The sequence below is a fragment of the Convolutriloba macropyga genome, chromosome 5, assembly GCF_964194025.1.
Source record: "Convolutriloba macropyga chromosome 5, txConMacr16.3, whole genome shotgun sequence".
NCBI lineage: Eukaryota > Metazoa > Xenacoelomorpha > Acoela > Convolutidae > Convolutriloba > Convolutriloba macropyga.
The window spans coordinates 48360456-48366455 of NC_134472.1; the positions used below are offsets into that span (position 1 = coordinate 48360456).

The following is a 6000-nucleotide window of genomic DNA, read 5'->3' on the forward strand; positions in this document are numbered from 1 at the left end:
TTTTATTACTATTAGAATTATTAAAATCATCTACTTCATCTTGAGTTGGTAATTAGTTGTCAGTGATGATCTAAAGTCTTGTATTGACAGATAGCCTAATTTAGTATTTTATCTATTATCATCTTTAAAGTATTCATAGGGATATAATGTTTTATATTTTTGTTGTAAAGCTTTGCTATTTTATCAAGAGACATTGTCAAGAAACTGTAACTATCTATATACTTTAATATGCCTACTCTAAACGTTCTGGATTTGCCATTAGTACTAGGTAAGATATCAACCCTTCTCTTGCTATTATTATGTTTAAATATCTCATTAAATAATAGATTGAAGTCATAGCCTTTACCATTATGTAATATTACAGGAATGAAGTTTTGATGTTTATTTTTAAAATTACAAATATTACATGCTGGACCTCTATATCTGCCTGTTTGGTGACATTGATCTCTAACTTTATTAATGAAGTTTTTATTACAAATGTTACGTATATCATTAGCATCATGATAAAATTTATCTTCTTCTGTGAATAGCATGGCTTTGTTTATCTTTATACTATGTTTCGTTTCTATTTCTAATAAATCTCTAACATAATCTTTGATGCAGTCTGGACCAAAGTATGATCTGTAAAGCGGGTTCCCCGATTGGTGTTACAGCTTCGCTGATTGGTGTAACCACTTCTTGGATCTGCTATATACTTCATCTCTGCTATGCGAACTATAACCAATAGCAATAGGTACATGTTCAAATATCTTATATGTATTGCTACCAATCTTTTCATCTGTTCCTTTCATGTAACAATCAATATCACTAAATATAACATTATTCACTTCTTGTTGTTTATGTTGGTTCTTGAATTTAATTTGTTTTAACTTAGGGCAAGTAATCTTTGGTTTGATTTTGACACAGCATTCGTGAGTTTCATATTCATATTGAGAGCTAAACCAATAGGTGCATTTATCACAAAACCAGAACTTTGCATGTTTGGTTTTGGGTCTTTCTAGTAATACTTCTACATTTTTAATTAGAGCACAGAGTTCATTCCATGCTAGTATTTATACATTATGTCTACCTTTACAAAGTTAGAACATTTCTCTAAGCGTTATACTTTGGCTATGTTACTATCTTGAGTAGGTCCGTAAAACCAAATATTGATATTATTTTTATTTTGGATTTTTGTTATATAAACATATGCAGTCTCATTGTATTCCCAGTCATCGAATAGATTTTAAATATAATTATTTTCTCTAGTTGCATCTTGGGTCACAGGATATAATGCGGCTGTAATGCATAATCTTAAGCAATTAAATTTATTACTTTTAATATTTAAAATAGCTTTCGTTCTAGTTCTTAGATTTGCTGGTAGTTCAACATATGATCCTAATGATGGTTTAGTTCTTTCTATATTTAGCTGAATGTCAGTTATTCTAAGAAACTCATAATCATACCCATAACCTTCATACGTTTCTCTAGCATTATCTAGCTATTGGTTTAGATCCATTCGATGATCTTTAGTCATATATTCATCAGTTCTAAATCTCATAAGAGTAGGCTTAATCTCTTCTTCTCCTCTCGTCTCATATAAGCAACTAGCTGTAATATTTTATTTATAGGATTTAAAGTGTTTAAACCCATCTAATATATAATCTATAGGCTTTTTAAAATCACTAATTCAACTACCCAAGTTAGTAATATATAGTTGTCTTTGATTAAAGCTTGATTTTTTGGTATAATTATTAGCAAAGCTTGGATCATTTGAGATAACACTTTCTCTCATGTGTTTATTGATGTGGGTTTTTAGACCAACCTGATTTTTAAACTTGTCGCCACAAACCCAGCATGGTTCATTATTAGCTATATCTATGCCAGTTTCAGTTTCAATTTTAAGAATATCCTTAGTTTCAGTTTTAGTTTTAGTTTTAGTTTTAGTTTTAATAATATCAGTTGTAGCCTTAGTTTCAGCTTTAGCCCTATTTTTAATTTTTAAATCATCTTCATCCGAATTGTAAACCCTCTCCTAGATTTCTTCCTCTTCAGACTCAAACATTTTCTCCAATAGTTCCTTAAGTTTGCAAGCGTATGATTGATGCCTGTATAAACCCTTTTTTGATTCAAAGGATAGATTACAGACGTCGCAGAAGTTTTTGACAGTAGTATTAGTTGATTGAGACATGATGTATTTATTTAGGGAAAATAATCAAAGAATAATTTTTCAAAAATGTAAATGAAATGCAATAAGTGTAAAAATAAACCTTGGAAAAAATGTTGTAATAATTGTAAAGAATTAGAATATTCTTGTTATGTATGTAAAAATATGGTTAAGGTGAAAGATTATATAGAACATTTGGGATATCATTATTCTGATCCTGATCAATACTTAGCATATAGTATGTGTAATGTTTATAAACATATATCATTATATAGATTTAGAAATAGGAAATGTAGACTGTTTTTATCTTCATAGATATAGATATGGTCATACTAGAAATCAATTGAGAGAGCATGTTTATAAGTATAATATTCAAGAAGCTAATTCTTCTTCTTTTAATTTATCTGTGATGTAGTTTTGGTTTTTATCGATATATCTGCAAAGCAGGTTCCCTGATATTTTAGATTTAGACCTTTTTTCTTAATTAATACCAGATTTAGAATAAATAAAGAGTAAAAATCACTCGTAGAGTAATTCATAAAATAATGATTTAGTTTTATTTTTTAATTTTGATTGATTTTTTGATTGAATATAGAGGTAATATGTAGTAGTGAATAAAATGGTGGTATAAGCAAGTATTAGGTATATAGAGTAGTGGAGAAAAGGAGCTCGAACTAGTGCATGAAATTTTTTTGAGGTGTTTTCACATAGTAAAAGTAGCTCAAAAAATTGATATGCGCTTGGAGAGCTCTATTTTCCCACTACTCACAAACGTGAGTCAGTCAGTGGGGTACAAAAAAGAAACATGAAAATTGCCTTCAGTTACAAAAGAATAAACGAACAAAACAGCTGATAAAATGAACACAAAAACTGAGTAATCAGAGCAAAGAGTCTTTTATTTCGAAGAGCTTACACCAGAGAAATAAATTATTTTTTTAGTGTAAAAGCAGTTTCAAAAAACTTTAACAGAATTCTTTCGTTGTCGGCATGAAAATATACCAATGGACAGACAACCGGGATTATTCGCTTCCTCCTGTAAAACCTAGGAACGAACATTTGAATGAGTATTATCAATCAATAACCACAAGTTCGTTAGAAGATCCAGTTATAATTTTGATTATATCTAAATTTAATTCTGATAATTCTTAAGGCATTTAAAGTTTAACCTTTTTGTTATGTTAATAATTTTAAATTTTGGAGAAAAAATGTTTCGTCGGTTTTGTCTTGTTGAGAAGTAATTGATGAACTGAATAACATGAATCGGATCTTTTCATTTTGTAGCACCCCACCCCTCCAGTTTAGTGGGCGCATAATATTTGCACCCCCAGACACACGTGCCATTTTTTTAAATAATGATTTACTATAAAATTGCACGTATTCTGTAACGGGCGGTGGGCTCATCGTACGGGGGCCAGAAACTGAAAAGACCCCTTGAATTTCAGCAGACAGGATTCTATTCGGTAAGTTTGCCATCAATCTCAGACTGAGAAGACTCTATTTGTTCCGACCCCACTTGTGGTGGGAAAACTATATACTCAAATGGTTTTTTTTTGTTCAGACAATTTTGGCTGATCGATATATTCGTCGTAGAGAAAGGTAAGCTTCATCCAGCGTAGAATTAGGAATTAAAAAGATTTTGCTGTGAATTTCGTTTTTTCCGACGAGTTATCGAGGTTTAAAATTTTGTGAAAACATAGGACATTTGGCATGATTTTGTTCACTCTTAGCTTAATTTTCGTTCAAATTAAGACTTTTCGAAAAAATATCACTTCAATGTTAGATTTCTCGCTACTCAATGAAACATTTTTTCATTCCTAATAGACGAAAAACGGCAAAAATGCTATTTTTGGTCTCATGGGTAAGTTTAATATTAAAAAAACTCGAATTCTCTCAGAGCTGTTTTTTGGAAAACTTTTGGCTTTTTTTAATTTTTTAAAGTCACATATTGACTAGTCACTTTCCATATCAAGGTTGCAATAATGGCAATCACCCACTGACAGTGAAATGAAGCCTAATGAATCAAAACGTTTTCTAGAGATCGCACTTGTTTTCTTTTGGCTTCTACTCTTGACCAGTCCTAATTTATAATGAAAATTTTAATTTTTTTAGATTTAACTTAATTTTTGAAGTCCTATAGCATAGAATCGTTGCCCAAAATTGTTATAGGCTCCCTATTGAGCATTAAATGAGCCCATCTATTGTTTGTTGTGGACAGCTAATGGCTGTTAACTCATTAAAAGAAATTTCAATTTTTTTTCAACATTAACCAATCTTAAGCCTATTTTTTTTTTAACTTTATGTCATTTTCCGTAATGACAGGACCTCCTTCCTTTCTACTGCAACCAAAAAAAAACCTGGATAGCGATTTTAACTTCTAACTAATGTTTTTAATGACTTCGCTGCCACGAGTTTTCATAATATTTTTTTGGATACTTTGTTTCTCATTATTTTGGTTCCTTTTGAAATCTAACAACAATATCATAATAATGGCGTTGATATTACGTGTTTTTCATAAAAATTTGGTTGCTTTGACATACTTGTTCGCATTTGCTGATCTTTTGAAGTCATTTTTTAAACAAAGAAGCATCCCATTGAGCTTAAAAAATTATTGAAGATAGAGTGTATTTACTGAAAACTGCACTTTTTAATTGCTAGGCACTTTTCTCTTTTTCTTTTTTTCTTTGCTGTTTCTGACTGTTTTTTACCCTTTTGTAGTCGTAAAACGCTGAGAGGTCTCATCTAATTGAGGATTATATAAATGATGTTTCTCAATGAAGTCACTTTATAGCGAATAGCCTTAAAGTTTCTGAAATTCGTTTTCAAATTTTTTTAGTTTTTCAGTTTTTGTTGTTCTTATCGTCAACTTGTAATTTAATCTCATCACTGAGAGGTTCCATTCAATTCCACGTAATTCAAAGATTAATGTGCCTATTGTTATTGTTTTGAAACTGATGTTTCGTTTGGTTGACCATATGAGTTTTCACAAAACTTTTGTGGGTGGTCAAAGTTTGTGTTTGTTTTTCTGTTTTTTAGCATATTGGCAGATCCCAATGATTTTCCAATAAGGACCGAGTTCAATAAAATAATCTTTTAGTATAATTTTAGCTGAATTAGTTTAGATAATAATTTATATAAGGGAAACAAATTCAGACAAGGCTAAGTATTTTAATGGATTCAATAATATGTGCTTTCTCAATTGTTTTAAGTTTTTTTTCAAATTTAGTTGGTTTCTATGGCTTAGTCTAAAAATCCAGGTCAAATCGCTTTCGTGATGACTTTTTGTGAATTTATCAAGAAGTATTTCGTTAAAGGCTAAGGATTTTTGAGACGTATGGAGTTATGAAACGTTTTTAATAATGTTGATTTATTTTTGAACTTATTATTTCTTTTTGTCGACATGTTACCTAGTCCCATTAACCAAACATTCCATCTGCTGTGTTGTTGAGAAAGAGTAATTTTGTGTAGCTAAGATTTATCTGATTGCATTTTGACGTTGTTACAAGGGGCTTTTAAATTTAGATTTTGAGTTTTTGCCGTGAATTTTTTTTTTTGGTTTTTTTCTTGTAGTCTTTTTAATGGCAGATCTCGTGAGCGTTTTAATGAGTCATGGCATTATGTAAATGAATCAGTAGTTTGAGTGTGTAAAAATTTTTTTTAACTCAAACATATATTTTGATTATCTCTTCATTTGGTTGACAATTAAGTCAAAAATGTAGATGAGCTCGAGTCGGAACATCATGTGCGAACGCACATTAACGACCCTCCTTGTCTCTTTTTAATAGCGAATGATACATAAGTTAGTCTAAAATATATCGACTTTCTTGTGTATAATAACGTTAACTTTTTTTCCAGAG

The 6000-nt window shown here is 30.3% G+C and overlaps 1 protein-coding gene across 1 annotated transcript in view; it reads left to right on the top strand.

Annotated features, from left to right (window-relative positions):
* The window catches only part of LOC142339436 (UBX domain-containing protein 1-B-like), a 394986-nt gene that overhangs the window by 59068 nt on the left and 329918 nt on the right, over positions 1–6000 (top strand). The window lies entirely within an intron of this gene.